This window comes from Canis lupus, chromosome X, assembly GCF_048164855.1.
Source record: "Canis lupus baileyi chromosome X, mCanLup2.hap1, whole genome shotgun sequence".
Lineage (NCBI taxonomy): Eukaryota > Metazoa > Chordata > Mammalia > Carnivora > Canidae > Canis > Canis lupus.
The window spans coordinates 10,787,373-10,807,996 of record NC_132876.1 but is presented as its reverse complement, the minus strand read 5'-3'; the positions used below and the strand labels follow the sequence as shown (position 1 = coordinate 10,807,996).

The following is a 20,624-nucleotide window of genomic DNA, read 5'->3' as shown; positions in this document are numbered from 1 at the left end:
TTTTGAGTTTTGTTCCAGTCTAGCTTACAGTCCAGAATCTCATCTACTGTGCTCCAGAGCCACAAGAAATGGGAAATACTATTATTTCAATGAAGTTCCTCACAATGGCCCTGGAGAGAATATTAAAAATAAGTTTTCCGGAAGCCTGTTACTGAATATGTTTTGGGGAAAACAGAGAGGGAGACAGAAAAGAAGGGGAAAGGAACCACAGTATATATAGCTGTTATTTGTAGCATTGTTTGTACCATATGTGCAAAAAAAAAAAAAGTTCAAGTCACTTAGGGGCACTGATTTTATCATTTTCTCTATAGAAAACATGTATTTTTAGAAACATAATGACCTAAAGAACTAGCATTCTTCTGTCCATAAGATTACTTTGTCATGAGAGTGACATGTGTTGTTTTTAGAGAAAAGAAAGTCAGATTTGACAAGATGTGATACAATTAATCTAAGATCACCACTGAAGGATAAATTATGTATGAATTAATTCAATCTCAATCATCTGATAACTATTCAGACAGATATGATGACTACAGGCATGAGTCTGAGCTACTGTTAATTGACTCTTCTTAGAATACTCATTGTTGGAAATGTTGGACTCTAACTTATATTATCTGGATTCTGTTTGTCATTTCCCGTAGCAAAAAAATTCTTTTTTTTAAATTTTTTTTTTAGCAAAAATATTCTAAGCTAAAAAAATTGTTCAAGGTATGACCTCTAACCAAAGTATTTTTCACAGAGTAAAAGTTGTTGGGCATTTTACTTCTTATAGCTGAAGCTATTCAATAAAATTTCATTTTTATTATCTTTATGGATGAAAGAATATCCAGAAAACCAAAACCAAAACTATAGGATCCAAGTACTCAGGGCAATGAGAAAAAAAATTATAAATGGACCATATAATGATGACTCCTCTCATTTCTCTGCCTGTGTTTCAAGAGATATGAGTTTCCTGAACCTTGAAGGGAGAAGAATCTCATTGATAGCCACTCTTACTTCTCCTTGAGAATCTGTCCTACGTGACAAGTGGCAGGGAATGCCTGTGTTGGGGCGGTGGTCTTGGGAGCCTGATCTTCCATTTTACCCCTCCATGTACACTTAAAGAGAGTTTCTGGTCAAAAGTGTAGGAAATGCCATTCTTCAGTTTAAAATTTGGTGAATGGTCAGTCTTGTGCTGGTCAGTTGATCAGTCATGTTGTGCAAAACCAAAGACCTGTGACATAGGTTGAATGTCTCTAAGCACTAACACTTCAACTTGAAATTAAATATATTGACAAAAGAAGCTTCTATTTTGTCAATAAGTGTTTGTAAAAAGTTGTAAGATGTTATAGAAGAGAAATTTCTAAAGGGGGGGTATGTCTTGCAATAAAAGAAGTTGAATTTGGTAAACATACTGGGAACTATAAGGAAATAATTTCATATATTAATTCCATAGTAAGGAAGGACTAGTAAGAACTGGTGATTAAGTGGACTTTAGCCCAAAAGGTAAATATTTTTGGCTCTCTTTTCTGGATCATTACTAAATATTATTATGTAAGATATCTCCAATTCATTAGAAATTCTGCTTTTATCGTTTATTAAGACTAGTGGCAAGAACAGATTGGCCTAGAGGGGAAGAATGGATGAAGGAGAAACTAGCATATCCATGCATATGATCTATAAATTACACATAATTCAAATCATTACCCACTTCAAGTAATTATTTTCTTCTTAACCACGCATTTTCCCTTCTTTCCCACTGATTGTAAAACAATTGCACTCAGAGCTTTTCTGGAAAAAGGCAAGCTTACTCCTCAGAGTTCCTAGAGAGCCACATTGCATCTTATGTCTCATGGACATAAATTCTCCAAAATTAAAAGAAACCAATACCACTCTCTCTTCCCATCCCCACCCCAATTGTTGATTTGGTAGCTGCACATCGAAAGAGTCAAAATGTATACGGAAAATAAATTAACATATTTCACTCTATCTGTTCTAGGAATAGAAAACTGCCTTTCCTTTCAGATTCCAAGAACTCTATGAATTCAAGAACATATGAAGTTGAGTTAAGATAGCCTGACTGCAAATAATCTGCTCAACCATAACATTCAGCTCATTTCAAATCTTTATTAAATACCTATTACACACCAAGGCCCTGAATCCCAAGGTGAAAGGCACTGCCTCTGTCCTCCAAGATCTCTTAGTTTAGTGGTAAAGCAGATGAGACCATGTTGTAATAAATAATATTCTATAACGTATTGGATGGAGATGCCCTTGAACCACCAAATGCTCGTTTTTAAACTTTACCAAATTTCTCACTTTCATTAACACTGTAAAGTCCTAGAGTTGAATGCAGTAGTGATAGGCTTCCATGGCACATATTCAAGGAAATTAAGAAAATCAGAACATTGCCTTCCATCAAATGGCAAGGTCAACAACTTGTATGTCCTTCTGGAGATGACATAGTCCAAAACTTTGATATTCCTCCAGAATACAGACTCAAAATTTACGGTGTGCCAGACATATTTGGAGAGGACATTAACAGGAAATGTTCTATAAAGTAAGAAATTAAATCATTTAGGAGGGCCAGGAATTGAAACGACCAAGATAACCAAGGGAAACAAAATGAAAGGAGGCACCAAAACAGTTAAAAATCTTTTCATATTTGATGTCCAAACCGTGAAAGCTGCAAGAAGGGTGACATACAAAGGAAGAGAAGCTCATGTTGTTTTACTTTTCAAGTGGAACTGAGAGCAAAATATAATAACTATCTCCTCTACTTAGTGTGTGTGTGTGTGTGTGTGTGTGTGTGTGTGTGGTGTGTATATATATACAATTTTATATATATATAAAATTTATACATTTAATTTTTTCTTTATAGACATTATATATACTATATATAATATAACATAATAATATAATATAATAATATAATATAATATAATATAATATAATATAATATAATATATAATGAAACAACAATAAAAAAAACCAACCTATTCTCAGGAAATAATGGCTTCTGGCACTAATATCCTAAATATAAGCATGTCTGGTTTTACATTATTACTTTTCTTTTTACTGATATATACAAATTGCCACTATATTTAAACGGATCATTTGAAAAATATTTCAAGAAAGAGAAGAATCTTACTGAAACTGTTTTCCCAAGACTGAAAAGTGGGTTCCTTTGTATTTTTTTTTTTTACTGTTTTAGTAGGTCAAGACAGACTGTAAATTTACTTCTTAGAGCCGGTTAGCCTTGGGACTCCTACTGCAGTCTGACAGTGATGCCTTCTAATTGTTGTTTATGGATATCAAGAGATTTTACACCTTTTTTTTTTTTTGTCTTTGGTTTGCTCTGATTCTCTTTTTCAATGTGGTATTTAATTTGTGTTTTTTTCTCAGTCCACCACCAATAAACAATCCTTGAGGGAATGTTGCATTTGAATTCGAGGAGATTCCATCAGAACTTTCCTAGTCAGGAGTTGCCACTATTCTTATTTCTGATGCTTTACTGAATAAATAACCCCTCGCCCCACCTCTACTTTCTCCCTCTTCCAAAAAGGAAGAAAGGTAGAAGGATTGCCAGAAAAGCAGCCATTGGCATCTTACACTGAAATCCTGTTTTGCTATTCAATCTACTTGAGGTTTAATTTCTTTCTTTACGAAATTATTTGGGGAGAAAAAAAAATTTTCCCTGCTGTTGCCCTGCTATATTATTATTTGACTGATTTTCAGTTTATTAGTCATTCATCTGGATTGGTGCCTGTATATTTTCCCAAAGGTTTAATATGGAAAATTATTTCTTTGGCCATATTGAATCTTAGCTCAAAATTGTATCTTTTTCATATCTAAGAAGCCTCACAGATATTTTTTCTTTTTTAAAAAAAGGTTTTATTTATTTATTTGACAGAGAGAGAGAGAAAGAGAGAGAGAGAGAGCAAGCACAAGCAGGGGGAGTGGCAGGCAGAGGGAGAGGGAGAAGTAGGCTCCATCCCAGGACCCCGGGATCATGACCTGAGTCCAAGGCAAACGCTTAAGCGACTGAGCCACACAGGTGCCCCACAGATATTTTCTTATTCATGCTCACAATATTCTTATATATTATAACAAAAGACACTACAGTAACATGATTTATAATATAAGAAACTGAATAAAGCAAATCTGATTAAGGCGGTATTAGTTGATAAGTTAGGAGCTAGGAAAGAACAAAAATTAAAAAAAAAAAATCCTGGGTCTGCTGGTTCTCAGACGTGCTATGATGTTCTTCTGTGACTTTATAAGACAGATAACTGTAATATTGTCATCATGGGTGAACAGAAGAAGGTTCTTGGATGCTGATAGAAACTGGAACTGGAACCAGCTGCTGCTGCCTGGGGAAAGAGCAGTTGTTGGGCGCTGCTGGCAGGAGCGGCAAGCCATCAGGACCTACATCCCTTGTCGCTCCTCCGGACTTGCAGTCTCTCTCTAACAGAATTTACCCCACTGGCAAAACTGAAGAATGCACCAGCTAGCAAAGGAGAAAGGAAATGTGTGGAGTCCCAGGGCCAGGATCACAGAGCAGTGTATAGAAGTGTGTATTTGAACCCCCCCTGCCCCACTCGTTGGTACTCAGTATTCCATATCCACCCTTGTACACATATTTACCTTCCATACAACACTCTATGCTTTTTGTCCTTCCTCCAATGAAGATCCTTCGTCCTTTCCTCCAGTGTGAGGTTCCAAAAGTCATGTTGTCCATCTCTAGCTGCTATTAAATACTCTTCTAATTCCGCCTAAGCATGATGCAATCTAAAGACTAACCTGTAGTTAACTGCCGACAACCATCCTTATATAAAATCAGAAGGGGGAAAAGAGGATGGAGGAAAAACAAATTGTGTGTGTGAATATATATAAAATTATTACTATGCAATATATGTGTGTGTGCACACACACACACACACACACACACAGCAAGCCAGGTTGTTCTGCATAGCTGCTACAGTACTTTTTTTCTTTCATGAGGCTGTAAGTAACATAGGTACTTTCTTTTTTTTAATAATAAATTTATTTTTTATTGGTGTTCAACTTGCCAACCTACAGAATAACACCCAGTGCTCATCCCGTCAAGTGCCCCCCTCAGTGCCCATCACCCAGTCACCCCCACTTCCCGTCCCCCTCCCCTTCCACCACCCCTAGTTCGTTTCCCAGAGTTAGGAGTCTTCATGTTCTGTCTCCCTTTCTGGTATTTCCCACTCATTTTTTCTCCTTTCCCCTTTATTCCCTTTCACTATTTTTTATATTCCCCAAATGAATGAGACCATATAATGTTTGTCCTTCTCCGATTGACTTACTTCACTCAGCATAATACCCTCCAGTTCCATCACGTAGGTACTTTCTATACCACCCCTTCCAGGGTTCCTTTGCCCTAAGTCAGGACTCGACTAGTTATTGTCCTTTCCCTGATGCGGTGTCCCAAACCTTCACTCTTGAAAGCTCTGAATTCTTAGTCTTGTCCTTCAACTCTTATTTAAAGTATCTGCTTTCCATTAACCTCTTGTATTGGTCATAAAAATCTCAAGAGGCAGCATGGGCGTACAAAGAAGGCGGTTCCAAACACAAAGCCTTCTACTTCTGTTGTATAGCGGCAATCAAACTTATCCTTGGTAATCAGGTTTTATTCTCTGCAAGGGAAAAGGTACAGGTGTCAGGTGACTTTCACTGGCATATTGTTCAATAATATCAGTTAATTAAACTACAACTGTTTCTGATGTCAATCTTCCAGATCTCTTGGCCCATTATGGCCACAGGAGGCAACAACATGGGCTGTATCCTGCAGAATGGCGCACTGGAAGGATCAGTAGCACACACTGTCAGGGCACCCTAGTGAAAAATGGGGATAATTCAGCAGATTGATTTTGGTTAGACTTTTTTGATAAAGATGTGATGTGACTGTACTGATTTCCAAGACTGCATTCACCTTTCATTTGTGACAGTCAGAAACTAAGACTAGTTGATTACAGGACAGCAGGGAGATTTGACAGTTAAATAATGGATCAGTTTAGGGAAACCACACAGGCTTTCCACAAGTCAAATATCTTTGGCCCAGGCGGGCTCTCCGAATGTTCCTCTTCTTTCCTTTATGGAGGCTTCACACCTTACTTTGTGTTTCTCTCATCCTTTTCATTTCTGCCATACACTGTAGTCCATGAGCGTCCTCTTCTCTGTAAGACTAGCTGCAGAATAGGATTTAGCAGTTCCTCTATTTTCTGTCTCCTTGAATATTCTTCTTAATTAAAATGTTCTTCTGTTAATTACTATGAGAAAAAAGACTGAGGCAAACGGAAGTACCATTGTAGGGGGGCGCATGGGTGGCTCAGTCGGTTGTGCGTCTGACTCTTGATTTCAGCTCAGGTCAGGATCTCAGGGTCATGAAAAGGAGCCCCCACTCCCCCCCCCAACCCTGTTGGGCTTCCTGCTCAGCGAGGAGTCTGCTGGAGATTCTCTCTTTCGCTCCCCCATCACCGCCCCATCCCTCCCCTTTCAAATAAATATTTAAAACAAACAAACGGGCACTGAGGGGGGGCACTTGACGGGATGAGCACTGGGTGTTATTCTGTATGTTGGTAAATTGAACACCAATAAAAAATAAATTTATTTAAAAAAATAAAATAAAATGAGAAGCGTCACTGCTTCAATTCATTTAGCAAATCATTTTTGAACACTTACTTTGTGCCAGGGTTTTAGCAGTGGAACTGGACGGGCCCTGCCCTCATGGAGATTACAGCTTTAGGAAATCATGTGATGATGGTTATATAGATCTCAGATTTCTTTCAGTTACTAGAATGATTGTCTCTGCTCTGTAATTTCTTACTGTTCTGCTAGATTAGGATACTATCTGTGTTTTCTAAAAAAAAAAAAAAAAAAAGAAAAAGAAAAAAAAAAATCACTGCCACCTAGTTTGAAATGAAAAGATCATTTGAAATAAGAGTGGTTTCAGAAAACCCGCAACCTATGGTCATTGGAAGTTAGGCTTAACTGCTTAGGCTCCAGCCCAAAGCAGTGGTTTCAGGCTTGCACCATCGTTCTACTTGGGGAATTTGATTATGATTTTGAGTCTGTGGAGATTTCTCTCGCTTCCAGGATCATTTTCATAATCTCTGAGTATGTCCCTCTCTGCCACCTGAAGTTTACTTTTATGATCTCCTTGCCTAAGGCAAGTGGCTTCCTGCCTGACTTCATTTCTTTCATCTCTCTGGGAAGTCTCCAAATCCAAGAAGTCTTACTCTCTTCCCTGTTTCTGACCTCTACACTGAATGAATAATTTTCCTAAAAAACATTAAGTAACCATATTTCAAGACTAGTTCTGTATTCAAGCAAACTGTGATCCCCCCCCCTTATTGTTCTAGGTTAATGGACCTTCTTCCATGAGCCTGATTTCTCTCTGTCTCTCATTCATTTTCATGGAACTTACTTTGTGTTAGGCTCTGCTTCAGGTGGGTTTTTTTTTCAGGTGGGTTTTATGTGTAATTTGACCCTATCCTTCTAAGAGCCCTATGAAGGTGATTTTATTATCTCTCTTTTATAGAAGAAGGAACTGAGGTCCAGAGAGAGTAAGATCAGTTGCTCCAGGCCATATGGAGGCGAGCCTGTGTGATTCTAGTGGCTGGTGTATTTTTTTTCTCAAGATCTTTCTCCTACCATCTTTTTTGTTTTTTCAAGAGAGGGAGGGAAGGAGGAAGGGGAAGAGAGAGAGAGAGAGAGAAAGGCGAGAGGAAGAAGGAGAGAGAGAATATGAGGCAGGCTCCACTTCTAGGGCAGAGCCTGATGTGGGGCTCGATCTCACAATCCCGAGATCATGACCTGAGCCGAAATCAAGTCAGATGCTTAACTGACTCAGCCACCAGGCGTCCCTCTCTTCAGTCTTGTAAGATATAACTCCCAGCTGCACTATATCAGTTCTTTGCAAGATTTGACTGGGTTCAAGAGCAATGTGAGTCAATAGTATATGTGGTTACCGGAAATGCAAATAGGCTTCATTTATTAAAATGCAGTGCTGGTAATAAAGAAGGTGATCATTTTGTCCTGTTCTCTGTTGGACTTGCCATATGTGGAGCCACGTATTCCATTCTGAATTCCATCTTTCATGAGGAATATTCAAACTAGAAAGTGTCCAGGAGGAAACCTTTAGGTTTGGAAAGCACGTCAGCTGAGAAGCCACTGAAAGGACTGAGGGATGGTGTCCTACCTGTAAAACTGGAAGCTTAGGTGTTTTGAGTCATTTGGAGAGCATTCTTAGAGAAAAGGGATTAACGTTTCTGTACATTTCCAGAGGGGAGAACTATGCACAGTAAATGCATGTGAGAAGAATGTATTTGAACTCACAGTCAGGTAGAGTCAGAATTGTCCACAAGTGGAATGAATGGGCTACTGCAGAAGATTGTTAGCTGCCTGTTTCTTGCAGGATTCAATCAGCTGGGAAATCGCTTTTGGGGAATGTTGGAGAAGAGAGCCCTATTGATTAGTCACATCCAATGAAATGCATTGATACATGATAAATACCTAGCACATAGGCATGCAACAAATGTCCCTGTTTATGCCCACTCTTTCCAAGAGGCAGATTCCATCCCTTCGCAGTTCTCATCTTTAATCACTCACTGCCTGAACCTTTCTTTACTCTTTCGCTAAACCTGACCACTTCCTATTATCTCTTTTTTTCCCCCTGCATCTTTAGGTATTTGCCTCTGTTGCTCCCTTTGCCTAGAAGCCTTACCTAGTCCCATTCATGCCTTTGGGAGTCCTGAGAAAATACTTCAAGCTGGATCCTAAATGTCATCCTCTCAACAAAGCCTTTAATTGAGCTTTCCAACCCATCATGCTTCCTCAAAAACAGTGTAAGTACTTCACTACCTTTTAGAGTCGGTCGTACCTAAATCCTTCTCCATCAAATTGTAGACTTCTCGTGGGACTGTTGTCTTAATCCATTTTGGTATTTGCCTCCTCTTATCCCCATTCAGCAGCATGTAGGTTATATATCCCAGTACCGGGCACAATCTGCTTGCTGGATATATGTCGGTTGAATGGAATGGAATAGAATTATAGGTCGTTGGGTTAAAATGTTGACTAAGACAATACGTGGACCTGACTCAGTGGTAACTGGTCAGAAGTCCTAAGACTGTAAGCGTCAGTTGGAGTGAGTAGCTAATAGATATGTGGGTACTTTTCTCTAGAACACCCGTCTCTAGATACATCCAGAAAGGTCCAGTAAAAGAACTGGAAAATAAAGAAAAACAAGTCAGAGGCAGTTTAGGTTTCCACACCTGAACTGTTCACACATAATAAGCAAGGGCTTATTTCTCTTCACTTGGATTTTTCTTGCCAGTGGCCAATGACCTGCAGGGAGTATTTTTCTCTTATTCCCTTTGCCACTTGGTGAATAATTACAGGTTCCATGCCCCATACTAAATTAAGGTATCTCACAAAGAAAGCTAAACCACTGTTTCCTAGATAACTTCTAATACTTAACAGCGAATTATGGTGATGACAGCATCAGAGTTTGATTTATTTATTTATTTATTTATTTATTTATTTATTTATTTATGATTTTATTTATTTATTCATGAGAGACAGAGAGAGAGAGAGAGAGGCAGAGACACAGGCAGAGGGAGAAGCAGGCTCCATGCAGGGAGCCCGATGTGGGACTCGATTCCGGGTCTCCAGGATCACACCCTGGCCGGAAGGTGGCGCTAAACCGCTGAGCCACCTGGGCTGCCCAGCATCAGAATTTTAAATGATTTATGTTGCCCCTCAAAATAAATGCCATTGTAATTCCATGCAAATTATTGTAGAAGGTTTCTGGTGGTAAATTCAAAGTACTTGAATCATCTTTTCTTTAAATAATTTTTAATCAGCCAACATTATACAATCTTGCATGCAATTAAAAATGTCATAGATAGTGGTTGAGGAATCTTTATGTTTCAGCATTTTAAAAATCTATTTTTGGCTTAGAGTTTTCTGTTAAATCCCAGTGCTTTTGTTGCTTCATCTATTTCAAGCTTATGATAGGAATCAGGCAAGATCAGTTGGGAAGATTAGCAAGTGTTATAGGTAATAGAGTTAAGGCCATGACTTATTACTGTATATTCATTTGTATTTACTTTCATTTAGGCATATAAAATTACAACCTAATTTAGCAAAGGTTCTTTTTATTTTGCAATAATCAATTCTATCACGAAGCACAAAATATTATTTTTTCATCTTTGCAACAGATCTTATTTCATTCTTTACTCTCTGTTTCTATTTTCCCTTATCTACGCTTTTTAAAAAGATTTTATTTATTTATTTATTTATTTATTTATTTATTTATTTATTTATGAGAGACAGACAGAGAGAGAGAGAGAGTCAGAAACACAGGCAGAGGGAGAAGCAGGCAACATGCAGGGAGCCTGATGAGGGACTCGATCCCAGGTCTCCAGGATCAGGCCCTGGGCTGAAGGCGGCGCTAAACCGCTGAGCCACCTGGGCTGCCCAATCTACGCTTTTTTAACATTAAATGTTTTTGGCTACCCTAGCCCATTAAATAACCCTAAAGTTCCACAATTTCTGCAGAGTTTACCAAGATAGCTTAAAGAGGGCTAACCTTTTTTTAGATATATTTTGTATTGGAGTTCGATTTGTATTTGTTATACTATAACACCTAGTGCTCATCCCATCAAGTGCCCCCTCTCAGTGCCCATCACCCAATCACCCCATCCCCTTGCCCACCTCCCCTTCCACTATCCCTTGTTTGTTTCCCAGAATTAGGAGTCAAGAGAGCCAACCTTTACTCTTCCAGCCCCAATGCAGTTTCCTAAAATGCTATTGGATGATGTTTTGTGATCATTTCACTCTGTACATCTTGGTTTGGTGGTTTGATTCCATTTTTCTGATTTTAGTTCTTTTTTTTATTGTCTGATGAAAGTTGCTAGGTTCCAAGAAACCATCCACGTCATTCACTTTGTACAAGACCATACAAAATTAGGCTCCCAATAATTTTTTTTAAATTTCATTTTTTTTATTCGAGACGGGGAGAAGCAGAGGGAGAGGGACAAGCAGACTCCACATTGAGTGCAGAGCTCAACGAGGGGCTAAAACTCACAACCCTGAAATCATGACCTGAGCTGAAACCAAGAGTTGGACACTTAAGCAACTGAGCCACCCAGGTGCCCTGGCTCCCAATAATTTTTAATGATGAATATTACGTTAAAAAGGCAAACAAGAACAATGCTTCTTTCAATTTAATATCTATTGGAGGATAGAAGAGGTTTGCTTCCTTGTGCTGTAAGGGATTTGACTGAATTAGTATTTGTCCTTTTACGACTTGTTACTGGGTGTTTTCAGAAAAGAAAAGAGAAGGAAAATGTCTTCACAGATTTCTTGCTTTGTTTGTTCTATGGCTGACTTAACATTAGGAAGCTTGCCCTTTAGTCATATAACCAGATTCTGGACCAAAGATAGTCGGGTTGAAAAGCATGTTATCTTTGAGTAACTATGCTCAGATGTTAGCTAGAGCTATGCTCAAGGTGTATTCCACTATGTACACTAATGTCATGACCACTCATGCTCATAGTGTCTGGTATAGGTGCACAGGTACATTCAGTGAATGTTATCAGACAGTTGTGCACTTGGAGAAGAGTGCACACCACGTAACTCTTAGACATAGTTAGATGGTTAAAATCAGCCCAGTGCCTCAATTTTGGTGTGTTGTCATAATCCACGCCAAGAAGGTAAACAAAGTTTATAAAAAGTTCCTTTTCACGTGTTCTGTTTGAAATCTGCTGGCACCTTCAATTTTGACTAACTATTTAAATACAGCTTCCTCTATCACAGCTGGTTGCCTGTGAATGAGAAATATTTAAATACACTGCTAAATTTTCTAAATGGAATTTTTAGAAATTCCACATTATGCATCTGCATATGCAATTTCAGCTAAATCATAATACAGCATGGTAGTAATATAGTTCTTACTTTGGTAATTACTTTATTAGCTAATTAGTATTAAAACAGATTGCCAGAGCACCTAATATGATTTCCTAACTGCTGCTTAGTGTTAAAGAGTAGAACTGCTACCACTGGTAATTCACTGGGAGAGTTTTAAATGTTCTTGTCGTAGTAATAATAATTATAAATGAGTTGAAGTTAGATTTCTATACTTTTATAGTATGGTGGCGGTGGTATGGCCCTCACAACCTTTCTCTTTTTTTTTTTTTGTTCTTTTTTTGTATATTTTTTTTATTGGAGTTCAATTTGCCAACATATAGCATAACACCCAGCGCTCATCCTTCCAAGTGCCCCCTTAGTGCCTGTCACCCAGTCACCCCAACCCTCCGCCCACCTCTCTTTCTACCACCCCTTGTTCGTTACCCTGAGTTAGCAGTCTTTACGTTCTGTCTCCCTTTCTGATATTTCCCACATATTTCTTCTCCCTTCCCTTATAGTCCCTTTCACTATTATTTATATTCCCCAAATGAATGAGACCATATAATGTTTGTCCTTCTCCGATTGACTTACTTCACTCAGCATAATACCCTCCAGTTCCATCCACCTTGAAGCAAATGGTGGGTATTTGTCGTTTCTAACGGCTGAGGAATATTCCATTGTATACACAGACCACATCTTCTTTATCCATTCATCTTTCGATGGACACCGAGGCTCCTTCCACAGTTGGGCTATTGTGGACATTGCTGCTAGAAACATCGGGGTGCAGGTGTCCTGGCGTTTTACTGCATCTGAATCTTTGGGGTAAATCCCCAACAGTGCAATTGCTGGGTCGTAGGGCAGGTCTATTTTTAACTCTTTGAGGAACCTCCACACAGTTTTCCAGAGTGGCTGCACCAGATCACATTCCCACCAACAGTGCAAGAGGGTTCCCCTTTCTCTACATCCTCTCCAACGTTTGTTGTTTTCTGCCTTGTTAATTTGCACCATCCTCACTGGTGTGAGGTGGTATCTCATTGCCCTCACAACCTTCTTGAGAAAAATGAATGACTGCAATATTTAGCCACCTTTACAAATTATCTGGGATGAATTTGATGAACCTAAGACAGCTAGGAAATTCTCAAGTGAGATCAGTATGTCATATAGCATAAATTAAAAAGGCCATGTGTTTTATTTTACTTTTATTTCATTTTATTTAATTTTTTTTTATCTTTGTATACCTCTTATTGCACCTACTACCAAGTAGTCAAATAAGGTTTGCTGAAGGAGTGAATGGGTCTCTAGGAGTCCAAGATCTGTCCAGAGCAGGGGTACGGTACATAGATGCTAAGTGTTTACTCACCTTTTTCTGTATCCCCCTGGGGAACATGAACTTTGCATACATTTCTACATAAGCCAGAGATCAAGTCAGCTGTGTAACAAGCATGGACTGAGCCCTTAAAAAGGTATATTTCTCAAGAGTGACAAAAAATATATCACATGTCTAAAAATGTAGAGTCCCTTGAATGACAGACTCATACATGTATATTCATGCTCTAAGTTTTATGTATGCATATACTTATAATAAAAATATTCATGTTGGAAATCTTCAGCATATAGCTTCAAGAAACAAGTTCTGATAACATTCGCCATCAGCTATATACTGAATTTCTCCATCATCTTGCAGCTACGTGGATATCACAGTGTCCTTTTCCCTAAAAGCTATAATGTAACTCTTGGTATAGTGCATACAGATCTGGGTTTTAATTTTGGCCCTTCCTTTTATTTGCTGTGTGGCCTTGGACACATAACTACACATAGCCTCTTTGGGGTTCAATAGCTTTACATATGACGTAGGACAATAACACCATCCATACCACAGGCTTATGGTGATGATTAAGTGAAGTCATATATGTAAATCACCTACCATATTATCGTTTTCCAGGGCATGCTTGTCTCCTCGTATCTGTTCACCACAAAATGTTTACACATGGAGCTGTGAGAGTCTCTTTTTCAAGCCCATAAATCTTGATCTCAGGAGCATTTTTTTTTAATTTTCCAAAATCATCTTAAAATCTATATGCTTAAAAACCTGATGCAATTCTGTTGTTTGGAATCTCTACTGTTTTTTAAAAATTAAAAATTTGTTAAAAAGTAAAAATTGTGTATATTTAAAGTATACAACATCATGAATTGATATCCATGTACCCAGTGAAAGGATTACTACAGCCAAGCTAATTAACATATCATCTCCTCACACCATTATTTTTTTTGTGATGAGAGCATCTGAAATCTACTTTCTTTGTAAATTTCCAGTATCCAACACAGGGTTGCTCCTATAGTCACCATGGTGCACATAAGATCTCCAGACTTATTCATCCCACATAACTGCAACTTTGTACCCTTTGGTCAGCATCTCCCTATTTTCCCCCTCCTCTCCACCCTTGGTAACCACCATACTACTCTCTGCTTCTAAGTATTTGACTTTTTAAAAATAGAGAATATCTTATTGTTGATCAATATGCTATTTGCCAGCTCGTGATCTTATCACCTGACAGTAAGCATTACCTGACAATTTATTTACTTTTGTAAACACATCATCACAGTTACTTTGTGATGTGTATTTTACTATGCTGCTCAAACCTAACAGAAGAACCAAGGGACACTCAACTAAGGTAAGTTATCAGATAATAGGGATAAGATGTCATTTCCACTATTCATGGGTTGGTCTCATGAGCCACAACAAATGGAACTTCCAAACTCTCTTGATTACATTTGGAAGTCATTACATTGCTGCATTGGGTAGATGTGTCCTCTCAGGTGACCTCGGGTCATTCATCAATGAACACAATAGAAGAATAAGACTTAGTCAGCCTTTGGATCCTGCTGTAGGCAGATGTAGCAGACTTGACACAGTCTGAGAAAGGGTCCAAGGGTTACTCAGGAAGACCATACATTTAAAGATTGCATTGTATGGTACAGTGATTCTCTCAGATACTATATTTAGTAGAGGCCTATTCTGTGACACTTTCAGGGAGGGAGAGTGTCCAGTGCCTTAGGCCCAAAGCCAGGGTGATGAAGCATAATCCTCATGAAGGAAGCTTCAGCAGATTAGTTATTGGTTAGTTAGTGAAAGATTAGGGATTGCCCAGGGACATAGAGGATAACACACAAGGCCAGCCCAAGGAGAAAGAAATGGCTAGCTAACCAGAATAAAAGGCACAGATAGAAAGTAAAATGAGACAGTGCTTCTAGGGGTGTAAGCCATGATAGGGAAATCCCACGGCTACAAATGGGATGATTAAGTTGCCGGTATGGATGATCAGTGCTGGAGATCTTTTCAAAATGAGAGGTGAATCTGCTTTGATCAGATAGGAGTGGAAGTGAGAAATGTGAGTAAAGAAGTTTAATCATGGCATAACCCGCATCCTTTGACAGGATGAACCAGGAGGTTAAGAAAACACTGCTACACATCACAGCCTAAATTTTTATGTCATATTGTTCTGGGTCCTTTGCAGGAATAGAAAAAAACAAATCCAAACATTCGTATGTCATCTCAAGGGACCTTGAATTGTCAAACAATCTTGAAAGGGAAGAGCAAAGTTGGAGGTCTCACACTTCCTGATTTTAAAACGTATTACAAAGCTACAATAAGTGAAGTGGAGTGGTACTAACATAAACACACACAAGCATATCAATGGAACAGAATAAGAAACCTAAAAATAAACTAATGTGTATAAAGAAATTATCTTCAACAAGAGTACTAAGGCCACACAAATGGGAAAAGAACAGTCTCTTCAACAAATGGTGTGGGGAACACTGGATATCCACATACCAAAGATTGAGGTTGGATCCTTACCTTATACCATATACAAAAATTAACTTAAAATGAATTAGAGAGCTAAACGTAAGACCTAAAACAGTAGCATTCCTAGGAGACACCAGAGGGGGAAATCTTCATGACATTGGTGTTGGTAATAGTTTCTTGGATATGATACCAAGAGCATAAGCAACAAAAGCAAAAAGAGATAGATGGGGGTGGGGACCCCTGTGTGGCTCAGTCAGTTAAGTGGCCAACCCTTGACTTTGGCTCAGGTCATGATTTCAGGGTCCTGGGATCAAGCTCCACATTGGGCTTTGTGCTCAGCAGGGAGTCTGCTTGAGATTATCTCTCACCCTCTTCCTCTGACCCTCCTCTCCCTCTTAAACAAATGAATCTTTTTTAAAAAAAAGATAAATAGGACTTCATCAGGCTTAAAAACCTCTGAACATTAAAGGAAATAACAGAGTGAAAAGGTAATGTATGGAATGAGAGAAAATAATGTTTCTGATAAGTGGTTAATATCCAGAATATATCAAGAACTGCCACAATTCAGCAACAAAAACCAAGTAACCTGGTTTTAAAAATGGGCAAAGGACCCAAATAGACATTTCTCTAAAGAAAACATACAAATGATGAACAAGCGTATGAAAATGTGGCCAACATCATAAACATCATAATCACTAGAGAAATGCAAATCAAAACTACAGTGCGATGTTTGCCTCACACCCATTAGGATGGCCACCATGGAAGAAACAGAGACTAACAAGTGTTGGCAAGGATGTGGAGAAAATGGAAACTTGTGCATTGCTGGTGGGAATGGGAAATGGTGCAGCCACAATGGGAAATATTATGAGGGCTCCTTAAAAAATTGAAAATAGAATTACCATGTGGTTCAGCAATCCCACATCTGGATACATATATACACAGAGTTGAAATCAAGATCTCAAATACAACCATTTCACTGCAGCATTATTCACAATATCCAAGAGGTAGAAGCCCTCTAAATGTCCATTTTCTGGTGAATGGATCAAGAAAATGGGATATAAACAAACAATGGAATATTATTCATCCTTTAAAAAGGAAGAAGATCCTGTCATATGCTACAACATGGATGAACCTCGAGGACATTTTGATGAGTGAAATAAACCAGTTGCCAAAACTCACATACTGTATAATTCCATTTATATGAGGTATCCAGAGAATTCAAAGCCATGGAAACAAAGTAGAATGGTTGGTTGTTAGGGGTTGGGGAAAGAAAAAATGAGGGATTGTCATTTGTCAGGTTCATTTTTTCCAAGCAATAACGACCATAGCCAACAAAATCGATCCTAAAACCTTAAAAAGAAGGGCTTGCATATGTGACTTATGTGAACCAGGTGGCTTAACACTTAAACGGTCACACAATCTTTGGCTGTGAGCTGGAGGCCAGACCTGCTTGTCTTTCCAAAGCGCTTTCCTCCAGAGTTTTCTCTCCTTCAACTCACCCTCTGCTTGCCTGGCACCTGGCACAGAGACTACTACTCTAGTAAAAATTCTGGAATAAATGAATGGCTCCTCCATTACCTAATCACTTCCCTCCTTTGTTAGTTGCAAGAAAAGTAAATATTTTCCTCAGGCTTCTAGATAGGTACCAGACCAAGCAATTCTGCATGTAAATAATGTGACCACTGCCTAATAAAATGCACATGACAAAATGGCACTAAAATATTTCAAAATACAAAACAATTCTGGAAAGAGGTAAAAAAAAAATATCTAAAACGGAGCGTCATCATTAAATGTCTCTTGATATAGCCTCCACTGAATGTGTAGTTTTGAACCCGTAGGATTTCCTACTGTGGTGTGCCTTGCCCCAAAATACATATTTGCTACTGATTTAGAAACACATTCAAAGTGATAATTTTGGAACCTTGAGCTTTCCACAAAGTGTTTTCAAAATCTATTATGTTATATATTTCTTTCAGCCACCAGGTGGCATGTGCTTTGCTGCTGAAATACACAATAAAAATGTATCCTGAAGAGAGAAATTATATCAAGTCTTACATATCTAACAAAAAAAATAATGATAGTGGATTTTATCATGAATTCAATCAACAGTAACCTACGTGCTAATAGATTTGACGGTTATGTGTACCTCACATAAAGACCTTAGGAGCTTTAGGGTAGACATTTATCCTAGCAAAGAGCTCACAAATAAAATTTATAGCTGATTTAAAACAGTTGAGCATAATTGTTTAAAATTGTCCTTTCTCAAGGAATTAATTTCATTAGTGACCTGGTCTTGTAAGATGGAGGTAAAACAAATCTTTTTTCTCAATTCTATTATAATTTGCAACCCTGCTTATCTGTGGTGAAACCACACACTAGTATCTAAGTATCAGACCCAATAAAAGTAAAGGTATGCTTCACATTAAGAAAACCGCCAAACATTAAGAAAAAACAGGAGGCAATTCATTTTATTTTAAAAAGTCACTCTACAAAAGGATTCACAGCAACATTGCTTTCCAGAGCGAATTTTTGATTTTAGCTTTTCATCTGACATCCTGAAAAAGGGAAAGAGGCCAACCAGGTGCTTATGAAGTTGTACCAGCCCTTTGGGGCTGGAGGAGTCTTTGGGAATGTGGCAAGATAAAAATCAACCATTTTTTCCCCTCTCACTAGTTTACTTTTCTTTCTACCTCCGATCCCAAAGTAGCTAACCCTTTCTGTATTCACCATTCAGGAGAGCCGTCTGACAAGGCACAAAGCAGAGGAAATGGTTTTCTTAGTTTTGCTTTCCAAAAACTTATACTCCTAGGGAATGCATATGACTACTGACATAGGGAAAAAAAAAAAGATACATGAGGGAAAAATAGCATTGTAGGAGCAAGGGAGCTGAGGAAACAGGTTTTTCTAAGGGGCTAAAATAGATCTTCATGGGTAGAGAGGACTGAGGCATTTGCAGCTCCCAGCAAAGAGTGTCAATGCTCCACTTCCACTTCCCAGGTGGAGCCCTGGGGAGGTTCCAAACTCAAGAGAATGAATGGTTGTGTGGTGTGTTTAGACACACGGTGCCTTAGAGACAGCCTCACAGAGATTTGTCGGCCTCAGAGTAGCAGGGAGACAGCAGAAAGGGTCCTCGGTGCTGAGGACAAATGGTCCTTTTCCATGGCCTGAACTATTTTCTACAAGGGGAAACAGTTGTGCCAATCAACATGTACGGAACTTATTATAATTGAGTCTGACAAATGCCCAGGTAGAGATTAGCAACAAGATATTGCCAAAGCTTGGGAAGAAATAAGGAGAGCTATGTAACACCCCCCGAGAGAAGTGAGTCTCACCCACATATGCTTCGATTGTCTGTAGCTGTCAGTACTTGGGAGTACGTGTGTTCGGGTGTATGTGGGGTAATTTATGTAGTTTTGTGCTCCTGGACGTAACCAGTAGGGTCCCTTCAATCTAGATGTATAACTATAACAATATTCAAGGGGTTATCGAACTTGAGGCTTCATGAGAATGACAAGAATGCTTGTGGAGACGTACCCACACTCTGGAATTAGAAATCTCATGTCAACCTAATTATTTATAATAAACTCTGCAGGGACTAGAGGGGGCCCTGATCTTGGTTTCCAGTATGGTGAAGAGAGGAATTCTTGTCCTTTCTCAATCGATTCTTCGGTCCCATGAATCCTGGTTTGTGTTGGAATACCCATATCTTATTTGGGCTACCTAGTTACTAGTCTTGGAAGGTTCTTAATCTTTGCTTATCGGGATCCCTGGGTGGCTCAGCGGGTTGGCGCCTGCCTTTGGCCCAGGGCGTGATCTTGGAGTCCCAGGATCGAGTCCCACGTCGGGCTCCCGGCATGGAGCCTGCTTCTCCCTCCTCCTGTGTCTCTGCACCTCTCTCTCTCTCTATGTCTATCATAAATAAATAAATAAATCTTTAAAAAACATAAAAAAAAAATCTTTGCTTACCAACACCAGGGACGGCTACATAATGCCATGTCTCTAACCCGAGTACCTCAGGATTGGCGGCCCTTTTCTCTGAAACTGCAGTAGTAGAAAGAGTTGTTTAACATTTGTCGAGTATGAACTACGTGTAAGAATGTCTTCTAGGCATTATACATGTATAAATTATTTTAATACTCATCCCACACTATGTGTGGGTCTCTTACATGAAGGGCCTCCTTTAATTTCAACTGAAACTGAAAATAGATCCCTGCTTTTGCTGTCATGACATTTCATAGTCAACACCAGTAAAATCTCCCCAAGCAAGCATTAGTTTAGCACTTGACTGTGTACTCACTTCACGCTCAATATCATAGGGATAATACTAGGATTAGCCATTCCTGGAGATGTCAGAGAAGGCCTCATAAATAAAGTCATACTTGAACTTTGACTTAAAAAGGTGAGTTGCAATTTGATGTAATGGGTGGAGATGAGAATAGCTCACCAGAGCGAGTGGTATATATAAAGGAATGTTCCTAGAACAAGAGCCTGTGGCTTATTTTAGGAATGGCAAATATTGGGTTCATCACGTATAGCAAAGCGGATGTTTTTGAAGAGGGATGCACTTGACATATGTACACCCTGAGACTGATGAACCAAAGCAAATCATTTAGCCAGTGAATGAGCCTAGCTGGCTGCCCAGCCTCTCCACCCCAACCCCTGTGGTTCCCTACTCATCGTTACTTATATAGTAGCGCTCAAAGAGTGGTAAAAATAAGGTTTCTCTATGGAAGAAAAAGGCTATAAAAGAGCCAAATGCTAGAGCTGGTGACGGAACTGTAGAATCTAGTAAAGTCATGTTCCTTAGTCCAAAAATAGAAATTGTGAGCAAAATAGTTAATGGTATGTGGATTTAGTAGCTATTTGAACTTGTGACATAAATAGGTCCACTAAATGCTCAATA

General features: G+C 38.8%; 1 long non-coding RNA gene across 1 annotated transcript in view; it reads left to right on the top strand.

The window, feature by feature from the left end:
* LOC140628823 (uncharacterized) overlaps positions 1–20,624 on the top strand; it is a 90,471-nt gene that overhangs the window by 6,649 nt on the left and 63,198 nt on the right. Inside the window, exon 2 of the long non-coding RNA XR_012026764.1 lies at positions 8,693–8,852. This is a non-coding gene — a long non-coding RNA (uncharacterized lncRNA). The remainder of the gene's footprint in view (positions 1–8,692; positions 8,853–20,624) is intronic.